General features: G+C 35.3%; 17 non-coding genes across 17 annotated transcripts; all 17 read left to right on the top strand.

Moving 5' to 3' along the window:
* Nucleotides 1–1,420: 1,420 nt before the first annotated feature.
* Nucleotides 1,421–1,492, top strand: TRNAQ-UUG (transfer RNA glutamine (anticodon UUG)). The gene has a single exon. It is a non-coding gene; the product is annotated as a tRNA-Gln (tRNA).
* A 1,667-nt stretch (nucleotides 1,493–3,159) lies between these two features.
* On the top strand, nucleotides 3,160–3,231 carry TRNAQ-UUG (transfer RNA glutamine (anticodon UUG)). Its single transcript has one exon. It is a non-coding gene; the product is annotated as a tRNA-Gln (tRNA).
* A 1,710-nt stretch (nucleotides 3,232–4,941) lies between these two features.
* TRNAQ-UUG (transfer RNA glutamine (anticodon UUG)) lies at nucleotides 4,942–5,013 on the top strand. Its single transcript has one exon. It is a non-coding gene; the product is annotated as a tRNA-Gln (tRNA).
* Nucleotides 5,014–6,680: 1,667 nt separating this feature from the next.
* On the top strand, nucleotides 6,681–6,752 carry TRNAQ-UUG (transfer RNA glutamine (anticodon UUG)). Its single transcript has one exon. It is a non-coding gene; the product is annotated as a tRNA-Gln (tRNA).
* Nucleotides 6,753–8,462: 1,710 nt separating this feature from the next.
* Nucleotides 8,463–8,534, top strand: TRNAQ-UUG (transfer RNA glutamine (anticodon UUG)). Its single transcript has one exon. It is a non-coding gene; the product is annotated as a tRNA-Gln (tRNA).
* A 1,667-nt stretch (nucleotides 8,535–10,201) lies between these two features.
* On the top strand, nucleotides 10,202–10,273 carry TRNAQ-UUG (transfer RNA glutamine (anticodon UUG)). Its single transcript has one exon. It is a non-coding gene; the product is annotated as a tRNA-Gln (tRNA).
* A 2,556-nt stretch (nucleotides 10,274–12,829) lies between these two features.
* On the top strand, nucleotides 12,830–12,902 carry TRNAQ-UUG (transfer RNA glutamine (anticodon UUG)). Its single transcript has one exon. It is a non-coding gene; the product is annotated as a tRNA-Gln (tRNA).
* An 819-nt stretch (nucleotides 12,903–13,721) lies between these two features.
* On the top strand, nucleotides 13,722–13,793 carry TRNAQ-UUG (transfer RNA glutamine (anticodon UUG)). The gene has a single exon. It is a non-coding gene; the product is annotated as a tRNA-Gln (tRNA).
* A 1,667-nt stretch (nucleotides 13,794–15,460) lies between these two features.
* TRNAQ-UUG (transfer RNA glutamine (anticodon UUG)) lies at nucleotides 15,461–15,532 on the top strand. The gene has a single exon. It is a non-coding gene; the product is annotated as a tRNA-Gln (tRNA).
* A 1,667-nt stretch (nucleotides 15,533–17,199) lies between these two features.
* Nucleotides 17,200–17,271, top strand: TRNAQ-UUG (transfer RNA glutamine (anticodon UUG)). The gene has a single exon. It is a non-coding gene; the product is annotated as a tRNA-Gln (tRNA).
* A 2,556-nt stretch (nucleotides 17,272–19,827) lies between these two features.
* TRNAQ-UUG (transfer RNA glutamine (anticodon UUG)) lies at nucleotides 19,828–19,900 on the top strand. The gene has a single exon. It is a non-coding gene; the product is annotated as a tRNA-Gln (tRNA).
* Nucleotides 19,901–20,718: 818 nt separating this feature from the next.
* On the top strand, nucleotides 20,719–20,790 carry TRNAQ-UUG (transfer RNA glutamine (anticodon UUG)). Its single transcript has one exon. It is a non-coding gene; the product is annotated as a tRNA-Gln (tRNA).
* Nucleotides 20,791–22,501: 1,711 nt separating this feature from the next.
* TRNAQ-UUG (transfer RNA glutamine (anticodon UUG)) lies at nucleotides 22,502–22,573 on the top strand. Its single transcript has one exon. It is a non-coding gene; the product is annotated as a tRNA-Gln (tRNA).
* Nucleotides 22,574–23,391: 818 nt separating this feature from the next.
* On the top strand, nucleotides 23,392–23,463 carry TRNAQ-UUG (transfer RNA glutamine (anticodon UUG)). Its single transcript has one exon. It is a non-coding gene; the product is annotated as a tRNA-Gln (tRNA).
* Nucleotides 23,464–24,282: 819 nt separating this feature from the next.
* TRNAQ-UUG (transfer RNA glutamine (anticodon UUG)) lies at nucleotides 24,283–24,354 on the top strand. Its single transcript has one exon. It is a non-coding gene; the product is annotated as a tRNA-Gln (tRNA).
* An 813-nt stretch (nucleotides 24,355–25,167) lies between these two features.
* On the top strand, nucleotides 25,168–25,239 carry TRNAQ-UUG (transfer RNA glutamine (anticodon UUG)). The gene has a single exon. It is a non-coding gene; the product is annotated as a tRNA-Gln (tRNA).
* Nucleotides 25,240–26,058: 819 nt separating this feature from the next.
* On the top strand, nucleotides 26,059–26,130 carry TRNAQ-UUG (transfer RNA glutamine (anticodon UUG)). The gene has a single exon. It is a non-coding gene; the product is annotated as a tRNA-Gln (tRNA).
* The last annotated feature ends 512 nt before the right edge of the window (nucleotides 26,131–26,642 follow it).

Genomic DNA, 26,642 nt, shown 5'->3' with positions numbered 1-26,642 from the left:
CTCTTCTTAAAACCTAGTCCCCAGTAGATTCAATCACCAAAAAAAGTCCTGATTGATTAAGTTGCCTTTGCATTTCTTAGATTTGCCATATTGCTATATTTGAGAAAAAGTTTTCTCTGTATGCCATATAGAGAAATGCTGCATCAGCCAAAGGATGACATTTTTGTTTATTCCTAACATGGATTTTAAAATTCTCTGTTTTGTATGTGTCTATGATGTTCTCTAGCAAGTTTCAAGGGCTGCTAACTTTAGCCAATGCCTTGTATTGATCCCAGTCTTCATGCACTTTGTCGCTGGATAAAATCCCTTCTTGGCATTTCTTGTAGGACAACAAGAAAAAGCAAATGGTCTATATGTGGATGGAAACCGTGACCTTGGCGTTATTAGTTCCACGCTCTAACCAACTGAGCAAACCAGCCATACATAAAAGCATCAGCAAACACAAAAATGCCAAATGTACCTAAAACAGGAGAACATTCAGTATTTCAAAGATCAGCTATATTGAGTAGAGGAAGATTATATAATAAATGGTTCTATGGTGTAATGGTGAGCACTCTGGACTTTGAATCCAGTGATCCAAGTTCAACTCTCGGTGGGCCCTAACTTTGTCCATTTTCCTTAAAGTTTAATTTTCAAAGTTTTATGATAGCTTATCTATATTGAAACTTTCTATAATCCCATCAACTTCAGTGCTTTCTTTACTCCAAACTAATTTTGAAACTGTTTCAAATCAGTTTTCAACTGGAGAGATGTTTGTCAAACATTTGGAAATAATAAAATTTGCAAAAAGAATGCAGTAATCCATCACTTGTGCTATGGTTTTTAGATATTCTGGTTTTTAGAAGTTACTTCTTCAGTGTGCACTAATTAGAGTAAAGGTCTGGTCTTCTTCTCTTCTTAAAACCTAGTCCCCAGTAGATTCAATCACCAAAAAAAGTCCTGATTGATTAAGTTGCCTTTGCATTTCTTAGATTTGCCATATTGCAATATTTGAGAAAAAGTTTTCTCTGTATGCCATATAGAGAAATGCTGCATCAGCCAAAGGATGACATTTTTGTTTATTCCTAACATGGATTTAAAAATTCTCTGTTTTGTATGTGTCTATGATGTTCTCTAGCAAGTTTCAAGGGCTGCTAACTCTAGCCAATGCCATGTGTTGATCCCAGTCTTCATGCACTTTGTTGCTGGATAAAATCCTTTCTTGGCATTTCTTGTAGGACAACAAGAAAAAGCAAATGGCCTATATGTGGATCGAACCCGTGACCTTGGCGTTATTAGCTCCACGCTCTAACCAACTGAGCAAACCGGCCATACATAAAAGCATCAGCAAACACAAAAATGCCAAATGTACCTAAAACAGGAGAACATTCAGTATTTCAAAGATCAGCTATATTGAGTAGAGGATGATTCTATAATAAAGGGTTCTATGGTGTAATGGTGAGCACTCTGGACTTTGAATCCAGTGATCCGAGTTCAAATCTCAGTGGGACCTAACTTTGTTCATTTTCCTTTAAGTTTAATTTTCAAAGTTTTATGATAGCTTATCTATATTGAAACTTTCTATAATCCCATCAACTTCAGTGCTTTCTTTACTCCAAACTAATTTTGAACTTTTTCAAATCAGTTTTCAACTGAAGAGATGTTTGTCAAACATTTGGAAATAATAAAATTTGCAAAAAGAATGCAGTAATCCATCACTTGTGCTATGGTTTTTAGATATTCTGGTTTTTAGAATTTACTTCATCAGTGTGCACTAATTAGAGTAAAGGTCTGGTCTTCTTCTCTTCTTAAAACCTAGTCCCCAGTAGATTCAATCACCAAAAAAAGTCCTGATTGATTAAGTTGCCTTTGCATTTCTTAGATTTGCCATATTGCTATATTTGAGAAAAAGTTTTCTCTGTATGCCATAGAGAGAAATGCTGCATCAGCCAAAGGATGACATTTTTGTTTATTCCTAACATGGATTTAAAAATTCTCTGTTTTTTATGTGTCTATGATGTTCTCTAGCAAGTTTCAAGGGCTGCTAACTCTAGCCAATGCCATGTGTTGATCCCAGTCTTCATGCACTTTGTCGCTTGATAAAATCCCTTCTTGGCATTTCTTGTAGGACAACAAGAAAAAGCACATGGCCTATATGGGGATCGAACCCGAGACCTTGGCGTTATTAGCTCCACGCTCTAACCAACTGAGCAAACCGGCCATACATAAAAGCATCAGCAAACACAAAAATGCCAAATGTACCTAAAACAGGAGAACATTCAGTATTTCAAAGATCAGCTATATTGAGTAGAGGAAGACTCTATAATAAAGGGTTCTATGGTGTAATGGTGAGCACTCTGGACTTTGAATCCAGTGATCTGAGTTCAAAGCTTGGTGGGACTTAACTTTGTTCATTTTCCTTAAAGTTTAATTTTCAAAGTTTTAGGATAGCTTATATATAGTGAAACTTTCTATAAATCCCATCAACTTCAGTGGTTTCTTTACTCCAAACTAATTTTGAAACTGTTTCAAATCAGTTTTCAACTGGAGAAATGATTGTCAAACATTTGGAAATAAGAAAATTTGCAATAAGAGTGCAGTAATCCATCACTTGTGCTATGGTTTTTAGATATTCTGGTTTTTAGAATTTACTTCTTCAGTGTGCACTAATTAGAGTAAAGGTCTGGTCTTCTTCTCTTCTTAAAACCTAGTCCCCAGTAGATTCAATCACCAAAAAAAGTCCTGATTGATTAAGTTGCCTTTGCATTTCTTAGATTTGCCATATTGCTATATTTGAGAAAAAGTTTTCTCTATATGCCATATAGAGAAATGCTGCATCAGCCAAAGGATGACATTTTTGTTTATTCCTAACATGGATTTAAAAATTCTCTGTTTTGTATGTGTCTATGATGCTCTCTAGCAAGTTTCAAGGGCTGCTAACTCTAGCCAATGCCATGTGTTGATCCCACTCTTCATGCACTTTGTTGCTGGATAAAATCCTTTCTTGGCATTTCTTGTAGGATAACAAGAAAAAGCACATGGCTTATATGGGGATCAAACCCGTGACATTGGCATTATTAGCATCAGCAAACACCAATATGCCAAATGTACCTAAAACAGGAGAACATTCAGTATTTCAAAGATCAGCTATATTGAGTAGAGGAAGATTATATAATAAAGGGTTCTATGGTGTAATGGTGAGCACTCTGGACTTTGAATCCAGTGATCCGAGTTCAAATCTCAGTGGGACCTAACTTTGTTCATTTTCCTTTAAGTTTAATTTTCAAAGTTTTATGATAGCTTATCTATATTGAAACTTTCTATAATCCCATCAACTTCAGTGCTTTCTTTACTCCAAACTAATTTTGAACTTTTTCAAATCAGTTTTCAACTGAAGAGATGTTTGTCAAACATTTGGAAATAATAAAATTTGCAAAAAGAATGCAGTAATCCATCACTTGTGCTATGGTTTTTAGATATTCTGGTTTTTAGAATTTACTTCATCAGTGTGCACTAATTAGAGTAAAGGTCTGGTCTTCTTCTCTTCTTAAAACCTAGTCCCCAGTAGATTCAATCACCAAAAAAAGTCCTGATTGATTAAGTTGCCTTTGCATTTCTTAGATTTGCCATATTGCTATATTTGAGAAAAAGTTTTCTCTGTATGCCATAGAGAGAAATGCTGCATCAGCCAAAGGATGACATTTTTGTTTATTCCTAACATGGATTTAAAAATTCTCTGTTTTGTATGTGTCTATGATGTTCTCTAGCAAGTTTCAAGGGCTGCTAACTCTAGCCAATGCCATGTGTTGATCCCAGTCTTCATGCACTTTGTCGCTTGATAAAATCCCTTCTTGGCATTTCTTGTAGGACAACAAGAAAAAGCACATGGCCTATATGGGGATCGAACCCGAGACCTTGGCGTTATTAGCTCCACGCTCTAACCAACTGAGCAAACCGGCCATACATAAAAGCATCAGCAAACAGAAAAATGCCAAATGTACCTAAAACAGGAGAACATTCAGTATTTCAAAGATCAGCTATATTGAGTAGAGGAAGACTCTTTAATAAAGGGTTCTATGGTGTAATGGTGAGCACTCTGGACTTTGAATCCAGTGATCTGAGTTCAAAGCTTGGTGGGACTTAACTTTGTTCATTTTCCTTAAAGTTTAATTTTCAAAGTTTTAGGATAGCTTATATATAGTGAAACTTTCTATAAATCCCATCAACTTCAGTGGTTTCTTTACTCCAAACTAATTTTGAAACTGTTTCAAATCAGTTTTCAACTGGAGAAATGATTGTCAAACATTTGGAAATAAGAAAATTTGCAATAAGAGTGCAGTAATCCATCACTTGTGCTATGGTTTTTAGATATTCTGGTTTTTAGAATTTACTTCTTCAGTGTGCACTAATTAGAGTAAAGGTCTGGTCTTCTTCTCTTCTTAAAACCTAGTCCCCAGTAGATTCAATCACCAAAAAAAGTCCTGATTGATTAAGTTGCCTTTGCATTTCTTAGATTTGCCATATTGCTATATTTGAGAAAAAGTTTTCTCTGTATGCCATATAGAGAAATGCTGCATCAGCCAAAGGATGACATTTTTGTTTATTCCTAACATGGATTTAAAAATTCTCTGTTTTGTATGTGTCTATGATGCTCTCTAGCAAGTTTCAAGGGCTGCTAACTCTAGCCAATGCCATGTGTTGATCCCAGTCTTCATGCACTTTGTTGCTGGATAAAATCCTTTCTTGGCATTTCTTGTAGGACAACAAGAAAAAGCAAATGGCCTATATGTGGATCGAACCCGTGACCTTGGCGTTATTAGCTCCACGCTCTAACCAACTGAGCAAACCGGCCATACATAAAAGCATCAGCAAACACAAAAATGCCAAATGTACCTAAAACAGGAGAACATTCAGTATTTCAAAGATCAGCTATATTGAGTAGAGGATGATTCTATAATAAAGGGTTCTATGGTGTAATGGTGAGCACTCTGGACTTTGAATCCAGTGATCCGAGTTCAAATCTCAGTGGGACCTAACTTTGTTCATTTTCCTTTAAGTTTAATTTTCAAAGTTTTATGATAGCTTATCTATATTGAAACTTTCTATAATCCCATCAACTTCAGTGCTTTCTTTACTCCAAACTAATTTTGAACTTTTTCAAATCAGTTTTCAACTGAAGAGATGTTTGTCAAACATTTGGAAATAATAAAATTTGCAAAAAGAATGCAGTAATCCATCACTTGTGCTATGGTTTTTAGATATTCTGGTTTTTAGAATTTACTTCATCAGTGTGCACTAATTAGAGTAAAGGTCTGGTCTTCTTCTCTTCTTAAAACCTAGTCCCCAGTAGATTCAATCACCAAAAAAAGTCCTGATTGATTAAGTTGCCTTTGCATTTCTTAGATTTGCCATATTGCTATATTTGAGAAAAAGTTTTCTCTGTATGCCATAGAGAGAAATGCTGCATCAGCCAAAGGATGACATTTTTGTTTATTCCTAACATGGATTTAAAAATTCTCTGTTTTTTATGTGTCTATGATGTTCTCTAGCAAGTTTCAAGGGCTGCTAACTCTAGCCAATGCCATGTGTTGATCCCAGTCTTCATGCACTTTGTCGCTTGATAAAATCCCTTCTTGGCATTTCTTGTAGGACAACAAGAAAAAGCACATGGCCTATATGGGGATCGAACCCGAGACCTTGGCGTTATTAGCTCCACGCTCTAACCAACTGAGCAAACCGGCCATACATAAAAGCATCAGCAAACACAAAAATGCCAAATGTACCTAAAACAGGAGAACATTCAGTATTTCAAAGATCAGCTATATTGAGTAGAGGAAGACTCTATAATAAAGGGTTCTATGGTGTAATGGTGAGCACTCTGGACTTTGAATCCAGTGATCTGAGTTCAAAGCTTGGTGGGACTTAACTTTGTTCATTTTCCTTAAAGTTTAATTTTCAAAGTTTTAGGATAGCTTATATATAGTGAAACTTTCTATAAATCCCATCAACTTCAGTGGTTTCTTTACTCCAAACTAATTTTGAAACTGTTTCAAATCAGTTTTCAACTGGAGAAATGATTGTCAAACATTTGGAAATAAGAAAATTTGCAATAAGAGTGCAGTAATCCATCACTTGTGCTATGGTTTTTAGATATTCTGGTTTTTAGAATTTACTTCTTCAGTGTGCACTAATTAGAGTAAAGGTCTGGTCTTCTTCTCTTCTTAAAACCTAGTCCCCAGTAGATTCAATCACCAAAAAAAGTCCTGATTGATTAAGTTGCCTTTGCATTTCTTAGATTTGCCATATTGCTATATTTGAGAAAAAGTTTTCTCTGTATGCCATATAGAGAAATGCTGCATCAGCCAAAGGATGACATTTTTGTTTATTCCTAACATGGATTTAAAAATTCTCTGTTTTGTATGTGTCTATGATGCTCTCTAGCAAGTTTCAAGGGCTGCTAACTCTAGCCAATGCCATGTGTTGATCCCACTCTTCATGCACTTTGTTGCTGGATAAAATCCTTTCTTGGCATTTCTTGTAGGATAACAAGAAAAAGCACATGGCTTATATGGGGATCAAACCCGTGACATTGGCATTATTAGCATCAGCAAACACCAATATGCCAAATGTACCTAAAACAGGAGAACATTCAGTATTTCAAAGATCAGCTATATTGAGTAGAGGAAGATTATATAATAAAGGGTTCTATGGTGTAATGGTGAGCACTCTGGACTTTGAATCCAGTGATCCGAGTTCAAATCTCAGTGGGACCTAACTTTGTTCATTTTCCTTTAAGTTTAATTTTCAAAGTTTTATGATAGCTTATCTATATTGAAACTTTCTATAATCCCATCAACTTCAGTGCTTTCTTTACTCCAAACTAATTTTGAACTTTTTCAAATCAGTTTTCAACTGAAGAGATGTTTGTCAAACATTTGGAAATAATAAAATTTGCAAAAAGAATGCAGTAATCCATCACTTGTGCTATGGTTTTTAGATATTCTGGTTTTTAGAATTTACTTCATCAGTGTGCACTAATTAGAGTAAAGGTCTGGTCTTCTTCTCTTCTTAAAACCTAGTCCCCAGTAGATTCAATCACCAAAAAAAGTCCTGATTGATTAAGTTGCCTTTGCATTTCTTAGATTTGCCATATTGCTATATTTGAGAAAAAGTTTTCTCTGTATGCCATAGAGAGAAATGCTGCATCAGCCAAAGGATGACATTTTTGTTTATTCCTAACATGGATTTAAAAATTCTCTGTTTTGTATGTGTCTATGATGTTCTCTAGCAAGTTTCAAGGGCTGCTAACTCTAGCCAATGCCATGTGTTGATCCCAGTCTTCATGCACTTTGTCGCTTGATAAAATCCCTTCTTGGCATTTCTTGTAGGACAACAAGAAAAAGCACATGGCCTATATGGGGATCGAACCCGAGACCTTGGCGTTATTAGCTCCACGCTCTAACCAACTGAGCAAACCGGCCATACATAAAAGCATCAGCAAACAGAAAAATGCCAAATGTACCTAAAACAGGAGAACATTCAGTATTTCAAAGATCAGCTATATTGAGTAGAGGAAGACTCTTTAATAAAGGGTTCTATGGTGTAATGGTGAGCACTCTGGACTTTGAATCCAGTGATCTGAGTTCAAAGCTTGGTGGGACTTAACTTTGTTCATTTTCCTTAAAGTTTAATTTTCAAAGTTTTAGGATAGCTTATATATAGTGAAACTTTCTATAAATCCCATCAACTTCAGTGGTTTCTTTACTCCAAACTAATTTTGAAACTGTTTCAAATCAGTTTTCAACTGGAGAAATGATTGTCAAACATTTGGAAATAAGAAAATTTGCAATAAGAGTGCAGTAATCCATCACTTGTGCTATGGTTTTTAGATATTCTGGTTTTTAGAATTTACTTCTTCAGTGTGCACTAATTAGAGTAAAGGTCTGGTCTTCTTCTCTTCTTAAAACCTAGTCCCCAGTAGATTCAATCACCAAAAAAAGTCCTGATTGATTAAGTTGCCTTTGCATTTCTTAGATTTGCCATATTGCTATATTTGAGAAAAAGTTTTCTCTGTATGCCATATAGAGAAATGCTGCATCAGCCAAAGGATGACATTTTTGTTTATTCCTAACATGGATTTAAAAATTCTCTGTTTTGTATGTGTCTATGATGCTCTCTAGCAAGTTTCAAGGGCTGCTAACTCTAGCCAATGCCATGTGTTGATCCCAGTCTTCATGCACTTTGTTGCTGGATAAAATCCTTTCTTGGCATTTCTTGTAGGACAACAAGAAAAAGCAAATGGCCTATATGTGGATCGAACCCGTGACCTTGGCGTTATTAGCTCCACGCTCTAACCAACTGAGCAAACCGGCCATACATAAAAGCATCAGCAAACACAAAAATGCCAAATGTACCTAAAACAGGAGAACATTCAGTATTTCAAAGATCAGCTATATTGAGTAGAGGATGATTCTATAATAAAGGGTTCTATGGTGTAATGGTGAGCACTCTGGACTTTGAATCCAGTGATCCGAGTTCAAATCTCAGTGGGACCTAACTTTGTTCATTTTCCTTTAAGTTTAATTTTCAAAGTTTTATGATAGCTTATCTATATTGAAACTTTCTATAATCCCATCAACTTCAGTGCTTTCTTTACTCCAAACTAATTTTGAACTTTTTCAAATCAGTTTTCAACTGAAGAGATGTTTGTCAAACATTTGGAAATAATAAAATTTGCAAAAAGAATGCAGTAATCCATCACTTGTGCTATGGTTTTTAGATATTCTGGTTTTTAGAATTTACTTCATCAGTGTGCACTAATTAGAGTAAAGGTCTGGTCTTCTTCTCTTCTTAAAACCTAGTCCCCAGTAGATTCAATCACCAAAAAAAGTCCTGATTGATTAAGTTGCCTTTGCATTTCTTAGATTTGCCATATTGCTATATTTGAGAAAAAGTTTTCTCTGTATGCCATAGAGAGAAATGCTGCATCAGCCAAAGGATGACATTTTTGTTTATTCCTAACATGGATTTAAAAATTCTCTGTTTTTTATGTGTCTATGATGTTCTCTAGCAAGTTTCAAGGGCTGCTAACTCTAGCCAATGCCATGTGTTGATCCCAGTCTTCATGCACTTTGTCGCTTGATAAAATCCCTTCTTGGCATTTCTTGTAGGACAACAAGAAAAAGCACATGGCCTATATGGGGATCGAACCCGAGACCTTGGCGTTATTAGCTCCACGCTCTAACCAACTGAGCAAACCGGCCATACATAAAAGCATCAGCAAACACAAAAATGCCAAATGTACCTAAAACAGGAGAACATTCAGTATTTCAAAGATCAGCTATATTGAGTAGAGGAAGACTCTATAATAAAGGGTTCTATGGTGTAATGGTGAGCACTCTGGACTTTGAATCCAGTGATCTGAGTTCAAAGCTTGGTGGGACTTAACTTTGTTCATTTTCCTTAAAGTTTAATTTTCAAAGTTTTAGGATAGCTTATATATAGTGAAACTTTCTATAAATCCCATCAACTTCAGTGGTTTCTTTACTCCAAACTAATTTTGAAACTGTTTCAAATCAGTTTTCAACTGGAGAAATGATTGTCAAACATTTGGAAATAAGAAAATTTGCAATAAGAGTGCAGTAATCCATCACTTGTGCTATGGTTTTTAGATATTCTGGTTTTTAGAATTTACTTCTTCAGTGTGCACTAATTAGAGTAAAGGTCTGGTCTTCTTCTCTTCTTAAAACCTAGTCCCCAGTAGATTCAATCACCAAAAAAAGTCCTGATTGATTAAGTTGCCTTTGCATTTCTTAGATTTGCCATATTGCTATATTTGAGAAAAAGTTTTCTCTGTATGCCATATAGAGAAATGCTGCATCAGCCAAAGGATGACATTTTTGTTTATTCCTAACATGGATTTAAAAATTCTCTGTTTTGTATGTGTCTATGATGCTCTCTAGCAAGTTTCAAGGGCTGCTAACTCTAGCCAATGCCATGTGTTGATCCCACTCTTCATGCACTTTGTTGCTGGATAAAATCCTTTCTTGGCATTTCTTGTAGGATAACAAGAAAAAGCACATGGCTTATATGGGGATCAAACCCGTGACATTGGCATTATTAGCATCAGCAAACACCAATATGCCAAATGTACCTAAAACAGGAGAACATTCAGTATTTCAAAGATCAGCTATATTGAGTAGAGGAAGATTATATAATAAAGGGTTCTATGGTGTAATGGTGAGCACTCTGGACTTTGAATCCAGTGATCCGAGTTCAAATCTCAGTGGGACCTAACTTTGTTCATTTTCCTTTAAGTTTAATTTTCAAAGTTTTATGATAGCTTATCTATATTGAAACTTTCTATAATCCCATCAACTTCAGTGCTTTCTTTACTCCAAACTAATTTTGAACTTTTTCAAATCAGTTTTCAACTGAAGAGATGTTTGTCAAACATTTGGAAATAATAAAATTTGCAAAAAGAATGCAGTAATCCATCACTTGTGCTATGGTTTTTAGATATTCTGGTTTTTAGAATTTACTTCATCAGTGTGCACTAATTAGAGTAAAGGTCTGGTCTTCTTCTCTTCTTAAAACCTAGTCCCCAGTAGATTCAATCACCAAAAAAAGTCCTGATTGATTAAGTTGCCTTTGCATTTCTTAGATTTGCCATATTGCTATATTTGAGAAAAAGTTTTCTCTGTATGCCATAGAGAGAAATGCTGCATCAGCCAAAGGATGACATTTTTGTTTATTCCTAACATGGATTTAAAAATTCTCTGTTTTGTATGTGTCTATGATGTTCTCTAGCAAGTTTCAAGGGCTGCTAACTCTAGCCAATGCCATGTGTTGATCCCAGTCTTCATGCACTTTGTCGCTTGATAAAATCCCTTCTTGGCATTTCTTGTAGGACAACAAGAAAAAGCACATGGCCTATATGGGGATCGAACCCGAGACCTTGGCGTTATTAGCTCCACGCTCTAACCAACTGAGCAAACCGGCCATACATAAAAGCATCAGCAAACAGAAAAATGCCAAATGTACCTAAAACAGGAGAACATTCAGTATTTCAAAGATCAGCTATATTGAGTAGAGGAAGACTCTTTAATAAAGGGTTCTATGGTGTAATGGTGAGCACTCTGGACTTTGAATCCAGTGATCTGAGTTCAAAGCTTGGTGGGACTTAACTTTGTTCATTTTCCTTAAAGTTTAATTTTCAAAGTTTTAGGATAGCTTATATATAGTGAAACTTTCTATAAATCCCATCAACTTCAGTGGTTTCTTTACTCCAAACTAATTTTGAAACTGTTTCAAATCAGTTTTCAACTGGAGAAATGATTGTCAAACATTTGGAAATAAGAAAATTTGCAATAAGAGTGCAGTAATCCATCACTTGTGCTATGGTTTTTAGATATTCTGGTTTTTAGAATTTACTTCTTCAGTGTGCACTAATTAGAGTAAAGGTCTGGTCTTCTTCTCTTCTTAAAACCTAGTCCCCAGTAGATTCAATCACCAAAAAAAGTCCTGATTGATTAAGTTGCCTTTGCATTTCTTAGATTTGCCATATTGCTATATTTGAGAAAAAGTTTTCTCTGTATGCCATATAGAGAAATGCTGCATCAGCCAAAGGATGACATTTTTGTTTATTCCTAACATGGATTTAAAAATTCTCTGTTTTGTATGTGTCTATGATGCTCTCTAGCAAGTTTCAAGGGCTGCTAACTCTAGCCAATGCCATGTGTTGATCCCACTCTTCATGCACTTTGTTGCTGGATAAAATCCTTTCTTGGCATTTCTTGTAGGATAACAAGAAAAAGCACATGGCTTATATGGGGATCAAACCCGTGACATTGGCATTATTAGCATCAGCAAACACCAATATGCCAAATGTACCTAAAACAGGAGAACATTCAGTATTTCAAAGATCAGCTATATTGAGTAGAGGAAGATTATATAATAAAGGGTTCTATGGTGTAATGGTGAGCACTCTGGACTTTGAATCCAGTGATCCGAGTTCAGATCTCAGTGGGACCTAACTTTGTTCATTTTCCTTAAAGTTTAATTTTCAAAGTTTTATGATAGCTTATCTATATTGAAACTTTTTATAATCCCATCAACTTCATTGCTTTCTTTACTCCAAACTAATTTTGAAACTGTTTCAAATCAGTTTTCAACTGCAGAGATGTTTGTCAAACATTTGGAAATAATAAAATTTGCAAAAAGAATGCAGTAATCCATCACTTGTGCTATGGTTTTTAGATATTCTGGTTTTTAGAAGTTACTTCTTCAATGTGCACTAATTAGAGTAAAGGTCTGGTCTTCTTCTCTTCTTAAAACCTAGTCCCCAGTAGATTCAATCACCAAAAAATGTCCTGATTGATTAAGTTGCCTTTGCATTTCTTAGATTTGCAATATTGCAATATTTGAGAAAAAGTTTTCTCTGTATGCCATATAGAGAAATGCTGCATCAGCCAAAGGATGACATTTTTGTTTATTCCTAACATGGATATAAAAATTCTCTGTTTTGTATGTGTCTATGATGTTCTCTAGCAAGTTTCAAGGGCTGCTAACTCTAGCCAATGCCATGTGTTGATCCCAGTCTTCATGCACTTTGTTGCTGGATAAAATCCTTTCTTGGCATTTCTTGTAGGACAACAAGAAAAAGCAAATGGCCTATATGTGGATCGAACCTGTGACCTTGGCGTTATTAGCTCCACGCTCTAACCAACTGAGCAAAGCGGCCATACATAAAAGCATCCGCAAACACAAAAATGCCAAATGTACCTAAAACAGGAGAACATTCAGTATTTCAAAATCAGCTATATTGAGTAGAGGAAGACACTATAATAAAGGATTCTATGGTGTAATGGTGAGCACTCTGGACTTTGAATCCAGTGATCCGAGTTCAAATCTCGGTGGGTCCTAACTTTGTTCATTTTCCTTAAAGTTTAATTTTCAAAGTTTTATGATAGCTTATCTATATTGAAACTTTCTATAATCCCATCAACTTCAGAGCTTTCTTTACTCCAAACTAATTTTGAAACTGTTTCAAATCAGTTTTCAACTGAAGAGATGTTTGTCAAACATTTGGAAATAATAAAATTTGCAAAAAGAATGCAGTAATCCATCACTTGTGCTATGGTTTTTAGATATTCTGGTTTTTAGAAGTTACTTCTTCAGTGTGCACTAATTAGAATAAAGGTCTGGTCTTCTTCTCTTCTTAAAACCTAGTCCCCAGTAGATTCAATCACCAAAAAAAGTCCTGATTGATTAAGTTGCCTTTGCATTTCTTAGATTTGCCATATTGCAATATTTGAGAAAAAGTTTTCTCTGTATGCCATATAGAGAAATGCTGCATTAGCCAAAGGATGACATTTTTGTTTATTCCTAACATGGATTTAAAAATTCTCTGTTTTGTATGTGTCTATGATGTTCTCTAGCAAGTTTCAAGGGCTGCTAACTCTAGCCAATGCCATGTGTTGATCCCAGTCTTCATGCACTTTGTCGCTGGATAAAATACTTTCTTGGCATTTCTTGTAGGACAACAAGAAAAAGCAAATGGCCTATATGTGGATCGAACCCGTGACCTTGGCGTTATTAGCTCCACGCTCTAACCAACTGAGCAAACCGGCCATACATAAAAGCATCAGCAAACACAAAAATGCCAAATGTACCTAAAACAGGAGAACATTCAGTATTTCAAAGATCAGCTATATTGAGTAGAGGATGATTCTATAATAAAGGGTTCTATGGTGTAATGGTGAGCACTCTGGACTTTGAATCCAGTGATCCGAGTTCAAATCTCAGTGGGACCTAACTTTGTTCATTTTCCTTTAAGTTTAATTTTCAAAGTTTTATGATAGCTTATCTATATTGAAACTTTCTATAATCCCATCAACTTCAGTGCTTTCTTTACTCCAAACTAATTTTGAACTTTTTCAAATCAGTTTTCAACTGAAGAGATGTTTGTCAAACATTTGGAAATAATAAAATTTGCAAAAAGAATGCATTAATCCATCATTTGTGCTATGGTTTTTAGATATTCTGGTTTTTAGAATTTAATTCATCAGTGTGCACTAATTAGAGTAAAGGTCTGGTCTTCTTCTCTTCTTAAAACCTAGTCCCCAGTAGATTCAATCACCAAAAAAAGTCCTGATTGATTAAGTTGCCTTTGCATTTCTTAGATTTGCCATATTGCTATATTTGAGAAAAAGTTTTCTCTGTATGCCATAGAGAGAAATGCTGCATCAGCCAAAGGATGACATTTTTGTTTATTCCTAACATGGATTTAAAAATTCTCTGTTTTTTATGTGTCTATGATGTTCTCTAGCAAGTTTCAAGGGCTGCTAACTCTAGCCAATGCCATGTGTTGATCCCAGTCTTCATGCACTTTGTCGCTTGATAAAATCCCTTCTTGGCATTTCTTGTAGGACAACAAGAAAAAGCACATGGCCTATATGGGGATCGAACCCGAGACCTTGGCGTTATTAGCTCCACGCTCTAACCAACTGAGCAAACCGGCCATACATAAAAGCATCAGCAAACAGAAAAATGCCAAATGTACCTAAAACAGGAGAACATTCAGTATTTCAAAGATCAGCTATATTGAGTAGAGGAAGACTCTATAATAAAGGGTTCTATGGTGTAATGGTGAGCACTCTGGACTTTGAATCCAGTGATCTGAGTTCAAAGCTTGGTGGGACTTAACTTTGTTCATTTTCCTTAAAGTTTAATTTTCAAAGTTTTAGGATAGCTTATATATAGTGAAACTTTCTATAAATCCCATCAACTTCAGTGGTTTCTTTACTCCAAACTAATTTTGAAACTGTTTCAAATCAGTTTTCAACTGGAGAAATGATTGTCAAACATTTGGAAATAAGAAAATTTGCAATAAGAGTGCAGTAATCCATCACTTGTGCTATGGTTTTTAGATATTCTGGTTTTTAGAATTTACTTCTTCAGTGTGCACTAATTAGAGTAAAGGTCTGGTCTTCTTCTCTTCTTAAAACCTAGTCCCCAGTAGATTCAATCACCAAAAAAAGTCCTGATTGATTAAGTTGCCTTTGCATTTCTTAGATTTGCCATATTGCTATATTTGAGAAAAAGTTTTCTCTGTATGCCATATAGAGAAATGCTGCATCAGCCAAAGGATGACATTTTTGTTTATTCCTAACATGGATTTAAAAATTCTCTGTTTTGTATGTGTCTATGATGCTCTCTAGCAAGTTTCAAGGGCTGCTAACTCTAGCCAATGCCATGTGTTGATCCCACTCTTCATGCACTTTGTTGCTGGATAAAATCCTTTCTTGGCATTTCTTGTAGGATAACAAGAAAAAGCACATGGCTTATATGGGGATCAAACCCGTGACATTGGCATTATTAGCATCAGCAAACACCAATATGCCAAATGTACCTAAAACAGGAGAACATTCAGTATTTCAAAGATCAGCTATATTGAGTAGAGGAAGATTATATAATAAAGGGTTCTATGGTGTAATGGTGAGCACTCTGGACTTTGAATCCAGTGATCCGAGTTCAAATCTCAGTGGGACCTAACTTTGTTCATTTTCCTTTAAGTTTAATTTTCAAAGTTTTATGATAGCTTATCTATATTGAAACTTTCTATAATCCCATCAACTTCAGTGCTTTCTTTACTCCAAACTAATTTTGAACTTTTTCAAATCAGTTTTCAACTGAAGAGATGTTTGTCAAACATTTGGAAATAATAAAATTTGCAAAAAGAATGCAGTAATCCATCACTTGTGCTATGGTTTTTAGATATTCTGGTTTTTAGAATTTACTTCATCAGTGTGCACTAATTAGAGTAAAGGTCTGGTCTTCTTCTCTTCTTAAAACCTAGTCCCCAGTAGATTCAATCACCAAAAAAAGTCCTGATTGATTAAGTTGCCTTTGCATTTCTTAGATTTGCCATATTGCTATATTTGAGAAAAAGTTTTCTCTGTATGCCATAGAGAGAAATGCTGCATCAGCCAAAGGATGACATTTTTGTTTATTCCTAACATGGATTTAAAAATTCTCTGTTTTGTATGTGTCTATGATGTTCTCTAGCAAGTTTCAAGGGCTGCTAACTCTAGCCAATGCCATGTGTTGATCCCAGTCTTCATGCACTTTGTCGCTTGATAAAATCCCTTCTTGGCATTTCTTGTAGGACAACAAGAAAAAGCACATGGCCTATATGGGGATCGAACCCGAGACCTTGGCGTTATTAGCTCCACGCTCTAACCAACTGAGCAAACCGGCCATACATAAAAGCATCAGCAAACAGAAAAATGCCAAATGTACCTAAAACAGGAGAACATTCAGTATTTCAAAGATCAGCTATATTGAGTAGAGGAAGACTCTATAATAAAGGGTTCTATGGTGTAATGGTGAGCACTCTGGACTTTGAATCCAGTGATCTGAGTTCAAAGCTTGGTGGGACTTAACTTTGTTCATTTTCCTTAAAGTTTAATTTTCAAAGTTTTAGGATAGCTTATATATAGTGAAACTTTCTATAAATCCCATCAACTTCAGTGGTTTCTTTACTCCAAACTAATTTTGAAACTGTTTCAAATCAGTTTTCAACTGGAGAAATGATTGTCAAACATTTGGAAATAAGAAAATTTGCAATAAGAGTGCAGTAATCCATCACTTGTGCTATGGTTTTTAGATATTCTGGTTTTTAGAATTTACTTCTTCAGTGTGCACTAATTAGAGTAAAGGTCTGGTCTTCTTCTCTTCTTAAAACCTAGTCCCCAGTAGATTCAATCACCAAAAAAAGTCCTGATTGATTAAGTTGCCTTTGCATTTCTTAGATTTGCCATATTGCTATATTTGAGAAAAAGTTTTCTCTGTATGCCATATAGAGAAATGCTGCATCAGCCAAAGGATGACATTTTTGTTTATTCCTAACATGGATTTAAAAATTCTCTGTTTTGTATGTGTCTATGATGCTCTCTAGCAAGTTTCAAGGGCTGCTAACTCTAGCCAATGCCATGTGTTGATCCCACTCTTCATGCACTTTGTTGCTGGATAAAATCCTTTCTTGGCATTTCTTGTAGGATAACAAGAAAAAGCACATGGCTTATATGGGGATCAAACCCGTGACATTGGCATTATTAGCATCAGCAAACACCAATATGCCAAATGTACCTAAAACAGGAGAACATTCAGTATTTCAAAGATCAGCTATATTGAGTAGAGGAAGATTATATAATAAAGGGTTCTATGGTGTAATGGTGAGCACTCTGGACTTTGAATCCAGTGATCCGAGTTCAAATCTCAGTGGGACCTAACTTTGTTCATTTTCCTTTAAGTTTAATTTTCAAAGTTTTATGATAGCTTATCTATATTGAAACTTTCTATAATCCCATCAACTTCAGTGCTTTCTTTACTCCAAACTAATTTTGAACTTTTTCAAATCAGTTTTCAACTGAAGAGATGTTTGTCAAACATTTGGAAATAATAAAATTTGCAAAAAGAATGCAGTAATCCATCACTTGTGCTATGGTTTTTAGATATTCTGGTTTTTAGAATTTACTTCATCAGTGTGCACTAATTAGAGTAAAGGTCTGGTCTTCTTCTCTTCTTAAAACCTAGTCCCCAGTAGATTCAATCACCAAAAAAAGTCCTGATTGATTAAGTTGCCTTTGCATTTCTTAGATTTGCCATATTGCTATATTTGAGAAAAAGTTTTCTCTGTATGCCATAGAGAGAAATGCTGCATCAGCCAAAGGATGACATTTTTGTTTATTCCTAACATGGATTTAAAAATTCTCTGTTTTGTATGTGTCTATGATGTTCTCTAGCAAGTTTCAAGGGCTGCTAACTCTAGCCAATGCCATGTGTTGATCCCAGTCTTCATGCACTTTGTCGCTTGATAAAATCCCTTCTTGGCATTTCTTGTAGGACAACAAGAAAAAGCACATGGCCTATATGGGGATCGAACCCGAGACCTTGGCGTTATTAGCTCCACGCTCTAACCAACTGAGCAAACCGGCCATACATAAAAGCATCAGCAAACAGAAAAATGCCAAATGTACCTAAAACAGGAGAACATTCAGTATTTCAAAGATCAGCTATATTGAGTAGAGGAAGACTCTATAATAAAGGGTTCTATGGTGTAATGGTGAGCACTCTGGACTTTGAATCCAGTGATCTGAGTTCAAAGCTTGGTGGGACTTAACTTTGTTCATTTTCCTTAAAGTTTAATTTTCAAAGTTTTAGGATAGCTTATATATAGTGAAACTTTCTATAAATCCCATCAACTTCAGTGGTTTCTTTACTCCAAACTAATTTTGAAACTGTTTCAAATCAGTTTTCAACTGGAGAAATGATTGTCAAACATTTGGAAATAAGAAAATTTGCAATAAGAGTGCAGTAATCCATCACTTGTGCTATGGTTTTTAGATATTCTGGTTTTTAGAATTTACTTCTTCAGTGTGCACTAATTAGAGTAAAGGTCTGGTCTTCTTCTCTTCTTAAAACCTAGTCCCCAGTAGATTCAATCACCAAAAAAAGTCCTGATTGATTAAGTTGCCTTTGCATTTCTTAGATTTGCCATATTGCTATATTTGAGAAAAAGTTTTCTCTGTATGCCATATAGAGAAATGCTGCATCAGCCAAAGGATGACATTTTTGTTTATTCCTAACATGGATTTAAAAATTCTCTGTTTTGTATGTGTCTATGATGCTCTCTAGCAAGTTTCAAGGGCTGCTAACTCTAGCCAATGCCATGTGTTGATCCCACTCTTCATGCACTTTGTTGCTGGATAAAATCCTTTCTTGGCATTTCTTGTAGGATAACAAGAAAAAGCACATGGCTTATATGGGGATCAAACCCGTGACATTGGCATTATTAGCATCAGCAAACACCAATATGCCAAATGTACCTAAAACAGGAGAACATTCAGTATTTCAAAGATCAGCTATATTGAGTAGAGGAAGATTATATAATAAAGGGTTCTATGGTGTAATGGTGAGCACTCTGGACTTTGAATCCAGTGATCCGAGTTCAGATCTCAGTGGGACCTAACTTTGTTCATTTTCCTTAAAGTTTAATTTTCAAAGTTTTATGATAGCTTATCTATATTGAAACTTTTTATAATCCCATCAACTTCATTGCTTTCTTTACTCCAAACTAATTTTGAAACTGTTTCAAATCAGTTTTCAACTGCAGAGATGTTTGTCAAACATTTGGAAATAATAAAATTTGCAAAAAGAATGCAGTAATCCATCACTTGTGCTATGGTTTTTAGATATTCTGGTTTTTAGAAGTTACTTCTTCAATGTGCACTAATTAGAGTAAAGGTCTGGTCTTCTTCTCTTCTTAAAACCTAGTCCCCAGTAGATTCAATCACCAAAAAATGTCCTGATTGATTAAGTTGCCTTTGCATTTCTTAGATTTGCAATATTGCAATATTTGAGAAAAAGTTTTCTCTGTATGCCATATAGAGAAATGCTGCATCAGCCAAAGGATGACATTTTTGTTTATTCCTAACATGGATATAAAAATTCTCTGTTTTGTATGTGTCTATGATGTTCTCTAGCAAGTTTCAAGGGCTGCTAACTCTAGCCAATGCCATGTGTTGATCCCAGTCTTCATGCACTTTGTTGCTGGATAAAATCCTTTCTTGGCATTTCTTGTAGGACAACAAGAAAAAGCAAATGGCCTATATGTGGATCGAACCTGTGACCTTGGCGTTATTAGCTCCACGCTCTAACCAACTGAGCAAAGCGGCCATACATAAAAGCATCCGCAAACACAAAAATGCCAAATGTACCTAAAACAGGAGAACATTCAGTATTTCAAAATCAGCTATATTGAGTAGAGGAAGACACTATAATAAAGGATTCTATGGTGTAATGGTGAGCACTCTGGACTTTGAATCCAGTGATCCGAGTTCAAATCTCGGTGGGTCCTAACTTTGTTCATTTTCCTTAAAGTTTAATTTTCAAAGTTTTATGATAGCTTATCTATATTGAAACTTTCTATAATCCCATCAACTTCAGAGCTTTCTTTACTCCAAACTAATTTTGAAACTGTTTCAAATCAGTTTTCAACTGAAGAGATGTTTGTCAAACATTTGGAAATAATAAAATTTGCAAAAAGAATGCAGTAATCCATCACTTGTGCTATGGTTTTTAGATATTCTGGTTTTTAGAAGTTACTTCTTCAGTGTGCACTAATTAGAATAAAGGTCTGGTCTTCTTCTCTTCTTAAAACCTAGTCCCCAGTAGATTCAATCACCAAAAAAAGTCCTGATTGATTAAGTTGCCTTTGCATTTCTTAGATTTGCCATATTGCAATATTTGAGAAAAAGTTTTCTCTGTATGCCATATAGAGAAATGCTGCATTAGCCAAAGGATGACATTTTTGTTTATTCCTAACATGGATTTAAAAATTCTCTGTTTTGTATGTGTCTATGATGTTCTCTAGCAAGTTTCAAGGGCTGCTAACTCTAGCCAATGCCATGTGTTGATCCCAGTCTTCATGCACTTTGTCGCTGGATAAAATACTTTCTTGGCATTTCTTGTAGGACAACAAGAAAAAGCACATGGCCTATGTGGGGATCGAACCCGTAACCTTGGCATTATTAGCTCCACGCTCTAACCAACTGAGCAAACCGGCCATACATAAAAGCATCAGCAAACACAAAAATGCCAAATGTACCTAAAACATGAGAACATTCAGTATTTCAAAATCAGCTATATTGAGTAGAGGAAGACTCTATAATAAAGGGTTCTATGGTGTAATGGTGAGCACTCTGGACTTTGAATCCAGTGATCCGAGTTCAAAGCTTGGTGGGACCTAACTTTGTTCATTTTCCTTAAAGTTTAATTTTCAAAGTTTTATGATAGCTTATCTATATTGAAACTTTCTATAAATCCCATCAACTTCAGTGGTTTCTTTACTCCAAACTAATTTTGAAACTGTTTCAAATCAGTTTTCAACTGGAGAAATGATTGTCAAACATTTGGAAATAAGAAAATTTGCAATACGAGTGCAGTAATCCATCACTTGTGCTATGGTTTTTAGATATTCTGGTTTTTAGAATTTACTTCTTCAGTGTGCACTAATTAGAGTAAATGTCTGGTCTTCTTCTCTTCTTAAAACCTAGTCCCCAGTAGATTCAATCACCAAAAAAAGTCCTGATTGATTAAGTTGCCTTTGCATTTCTTAGATTTGCCATATTGCTATATTTGAGAAAAAGTTTTCTCTGTATGCCATATAGAGAAATGCTGCATCAGCCAAAGGATGACATTTTTGTTTATTCCTAACATGGATTTTAAAATTCTCTGTTTTGTATGTGTCTATGATGTTCTCTAGCAAGTTTCAAGGGCTGCTAACTTTAGCCAATGCCTTGTATTGATCCCAGTCTTCATGCACTTTGTCGCTGGATAAAATCCCTTCTTGGCATTTCTTGTAGGACAACAAGAAAAAGCAAATGGTCTATATGTGGATGGAACCCGTGACCTTGGCGTTATTAGTTCCACGCTCTAACCAACTGAGCAAACCAGCCATACATAAAAGCATCAGCAAACACAAAAATGCCAAATGTACCTAAAACAGGAGAACATTCAGTATTTCAAAGATCAGCTATATTGAGTAGAGGAAGATTATATAATAAATGGTTCTATGGTGTAATGGTGAGCACTCTGGACTTTGAATCCAGTGATCCAAGTTCAACTCTCGGTGGGCCCTAACTTTGTCCATTTTCCTTAAAGTTTAATTTTCAAAGTTTTATGATAGCTTATCTATATTGAAACTTTCTATAATCCCATCAACTTCAGTGCTTTCTTTACTCCAAACTAATTTTGAAACTGTTTCAAATCAGTTTTCAACTGGAGAGATGTTTGTCAAACATTTGGAAATAATAAAATTTGCAAAAAGAATGCAGTAATCCATCACTTGTGCTATGGTTTTTAGATATTCTGGTTTTTAGAAGTTACTTCTTCAGTGTGCACTAATTAGAGTAAAGGTCTGGTCTTCTTCTCTTCTTAAAACCTAGTCCCCAGTAGATTCAATCACCAAAAAAAGTCCTGATTGATTAAGTTGCCTTTGCATTTCTTAGATTTGCCATATTGCAATATTTGAGAAAAAGTTTTCTCTGTATGCCATATAGAGAAATGCTGCATCAGCCAAAGGATGACATTTTTGTTTATTCCTAACATGGATTTAAAAATTCTCTGTTTTGTATGTGTCTATGATGTTCTCTAGCAAGTTTCAAGGGCTGCTAACTCTAGCCAATGCCATGTGTTGATCCCAGTCTTCATGCACTTTGTTGCTGGATAAAATCCTTTCTTGGCATTTCTTGTAGGACAACAAGAAAAAGCAAATGGCCTATATGTGGATCGAACCCGTGACCTTGGCGTTATTAGCTCCACGCTCTAACCAACTGAGCAAACCGGCCATACATAAAAGCATCAGCAAACACAAAAATGCCAAATGTACCTAAAACAGGAGAACATTCAGTATTTCAAAGATCAGCTATATTGAGTAGAGGATGATTCTATAATAAAGGGTTCTATGGTGTAATGGTGAGCACTCTGGACTTTGAATCCAGTGATTCAAGTTCAAATCTCGGTGGGACCTAACTTTGTTCATTTTCCTTTAAGTTTAATTTTCAAAGTTTTATGATAGCTTATCTATATTGAAACTTTCTATAATCCCATCAACTTCAGTGCTTTCTTTACTCCAAACTAATTTTGAACTTTTTCAAATCAGTTTTCAACTGAAGAGATGTTTGTCAAACATTTGGAAATAATAAAATTTGCAAAAAGAATGCAGTAATCCATCACTTGTGCTATGGTTTTTAGATATTCTGGTTTTTAGAATTTACTTCTTCAGTGTGCACTAATTAGAGTAAAGGTCTGGTCTTCTTCTCTTCTTAAAACCTAGTCCCCAGTAGATTCAATCACCATAAAAAGTCCTGATTGATTAAGTTGCCTTTGCATTTCTTAGATTTGCCATATTGCTATATTTGAGAAAAAGTTTTCTCTGTATGCCATATAGAGAAATGCTGCATCAGCCAAAGGATGACATTTTTGTTTATTCCTAACATGGATTTAAAAATTCTCTGTTTTGTATGTGTCTATGATGTTCTCTAGCAAGTTTCAAGGGCTGCTAACTCTAGCCAATGCCATGTGTTGATCCCAGTCTTCATGCACTTTGTTGCTGGATAAAATCCTTTCTTGGCATTTCTTGTAGGACAACAAGAAAAAGCAAATGGCCTATATGTGGATCGAACCCGTGACCTTGGCGTTATTAGCCCCACACTCTAACCAACTGAGCAAACCGGCCATACATAAAAGAATCAGCAAACACAGAAATGCCAAATGTACCTAAAACAGGAGAACATTCAGTATTTCAAAGATCAGCTATATTGAGTAGAGGAAGATTATATAATAAAGGGTTCTATGGTGTAATGGTGAGCACTCTGGACTTTGAATCCAGTGATCCGAGTTCAAATCTCGGTGGGACCTAACTTTGTTCATTTTCCTTTAAGTTTAATTTTCAAAGTTTTATGATAGCTTATCTATATTGAAACTTTCTATAATCCCATCAACTTCAGTGCTTTCTTTACTCCAAACTAATTTTGAAACTGTTTCAAATCAGTTTTCAACTGAAGAGATGTTTGTCAAACATTTGGAAATAAGAAAAGTTGCAATAAGAATGCAGTAATCCATCACTTGTGCTATGGTTTTTAGATATTCTGGTTTTTAGAAGTTACTTCTTCAGTGTGCACTAATTAGAGTAAAGGTCTGGTCTTCTTTTCTTCTTAAAACCTAGTCCCCAGTAGATTCAATCACCAAAAAAAGTCCTGATTGATTAAGTTGCCTTTGCATTTCTTAGATTTGCCATATTGCTATATTTGAGAAAAAGTTTTCTCTGTATGCCATATAGAGAAATGCTGCATCAGCCAAAGGATGACATTTTTGTTTATTCCTAACATGGATTTAAAAATTCTCTGTTTTGTATGTGTCTATGATGTTCTCTAGCAAGTTTCAAGGGCTGTTAACTCTAGCCAATGCAATGTGTTGATCCCAGTCTTCATGCACTTTGTTGCTGGATAAAATCCTTTCTTGGCATTTCTTGTAGGACAACAAGTAAAAGCACATGGCCTTAATGTGGATCAAACCCATGACCTTGGCATTATTATCTCCACGCGCTAACCAACTGAGTGAACCAGCCATACATAAAAGCATCAGCAAACACAAAAATGCCAAATGTACCTAAAACAGGAGAACATTCAGTATTTCAAAGATCAGCTATATTGAGTAGAGGAAGATTCTCTAATAAAGGGTTCTATGGTGTAATGGTGAGCACTCTGGACTTTGAATCCAGTGATCCGAGTTCAAATCTCGCTGGGACCTAACTTTGTTCATTTTCCTTAAAGTTTAATTTTCAAAGTTTTATGATAGCTTATCTATATTGAAACTTTCTATAATCCCATCAACTTCAGTGCTTTCTTTACTCCAAACTAATTTTGAAACTGTTTCAAATCAGTTTTCAACTGAAGAGATGTTTGTCAAACATTTGGAAATAAGAAAAGTTGCAATAAGAATGCAGTAATCCATCACATGTGCTATGGTTTTTAGATATTCTGGTTTTTAGAAGTTACTTCTTCAGTGTGCACTAATTAGAGTAAAGGTCTGGTCTTCTTCTCTTCTTAAAACCTAGTCCCCAGTAGATTCAATCACCAAAAAAAGTCCTGATTGATTAAGTTGCCTTTGCATTTCTTAGATTTGCCATATTGCAATATTTGAGAAAAAGTTTTCTCTGTATGCCATATAGAGAAATGCTGCATCAGCCAAAGGATGACATTTTTGTTTATTCCTAACATGGATTTAAAAATTCTCTGTTTTGTATGTGTCTATGATGTTCTCTAGCAAGTTTCAAGGGCTGCTAACTCTAGCCAATGCCATGTGTTGATCCCAGTCCACTTTGTTGCTGGATAAAATCCTTTCTTGGCATTTCTTGTAGGACAACAAGAAAAAGCAAATGGCCTATATGTGGATCGAACCCGTGACCTTGGCGTTATTAGTTCCACGCTCTAACCAACTGAGCAAACCGGCCATACATAAAAGAATCAGCAAACACAAAAATGCCAAATGTACCTAAAACAGGAGAACATTCAGTATTTCAAAGATCAGCTATATTGAGTAGAGGAAGATTCTATAATAAAGGGTTCTATGGTGTAATGGTGAGCACTCTGGACTTTGAATCCAGTGATCCGAGTTCAAATCTCGGTGGGACCTAACTTTGTTCATTTTCCTTTAAGTTTAATTTTCAAAGTTTTATGATAGCTTATCTATATTGAAACTTTCTATAATCCCATCAACTTCATTGCTTTCTTTACTCCAAACTAATTTTGAAACTGTTTCAAATCAGTTTTCAACTGGAGAGATGTTTGTCAAACATTTGGAAATAATAAAATTTGCAAAAAGAATGCAGTAATCCATCACTTGTGCTATGGTTTTTAGATATTCTGGTTTTTAGAAGTTACTTCTTCAGTGTGCACTAATTAGAGTAAAGGTCTGGTCTTCTTTTCTTCTTAAAACCTAGTCCCCAGTAGATTCAATCACCAAAAAAAGTCCTGATTGATTAAGTTGCCTTTGCATTTCTTAGATTTGCCATATTGCAATATTTGAGAAAAAGTTTTCTCTGTATGCCATATAGAGAAATGCTGCATCAGCCAAAGGATGAAATTTTTGTTTATTCCTAACATGGATTTAAAAATTCTCTGTTTTGTATGTGTCTATGATGTTCTCTAGCAAGTTTCAAGGGCTGCTAACTCTAGCCAATGCCATGTGTTGATCCCAGTCTTCATGCACTTTGTTGCTGGATAAAATCCTTTCTTGGCATTTCTTGTAGGACAACAAGAAAAAGCAAATGGCCTATATGTGGATCGAACCCGTGACCTTGGCGTTATTAGCTCCACGCTCTAACCAACTGAGCAAACCTGCCATACATAAAAGCATCAGCAAACACAAAAATGCCAAATGTACCTAAAACAGGAGAACATTCAGTATTTCAAAGATCAGCTATATTGAGTAGAGGGAGATTCTATAATAAAGGGTTCTATGGTGTAATGGTGAGCACTCTGGACTTTGAATCCAGTGATCTGAGTTCAAATCTCGGTGTGACCTAACTTTGTTCATTTTCCTTTAAGTTTAATTTTCAAAGTTTTATGATAGCTTATCTATATTGAAACTTTCTATAATCCCATCAACTTCAGTGCTTTCTTTACTCCAAACTAATTTTGAAACTGTTTCAAATCAGTTTTCAACTGAAGAGATGTTTGTCAAACATTTGGAAATAATAAAATTTGCAAAAAGAATGCAGTAATCCATCACTTGTGCTATGGTTTTTAGTTATTCTGGTTTTTAGAATTTACTTCTTCAGTGTGCACTAATTAGAGTAAAGGTCTGGTCTTCTTCTCTTCTTAAAACCTAGTCCCCAGTAGATTCAATCACCAAAAAAAGTTCTGATTGATTAAGTTGCCTTTGCATTTCTTAGATTTGCCATATTGCAATATTTGAGAAAAAGTTTTCTCTGTATGCCATATAGAGAAATGCTGCATCAGCCAAAGGATGACATTTTTGTTTATTCCTAACATGGATTTAAAAATTCTCTGTTTTGTATGTGTCTATGATGTTCT

The sequence above is a fragment of the Taudactylus pleione genome, unplaced genomic scaffold (assembly GCF_031769625.1).
Source record: "Taudactylus pleione unplaced genomic scaffold, aTauple2 ptg000085l, whole genome shotgun sequence".
NCBI classification, from domain to species: domain Eukaryota; kingdom Metazoa; phylum Chordata; class Amphibia; order Anura; family Myobatrachidae; genus Taudactylus; species Taudactylus pleione.
Note: the sequence above shows the minus strand (reverse complement) of the source record. Positions and strands in the feature narration are given on the sequence as shown.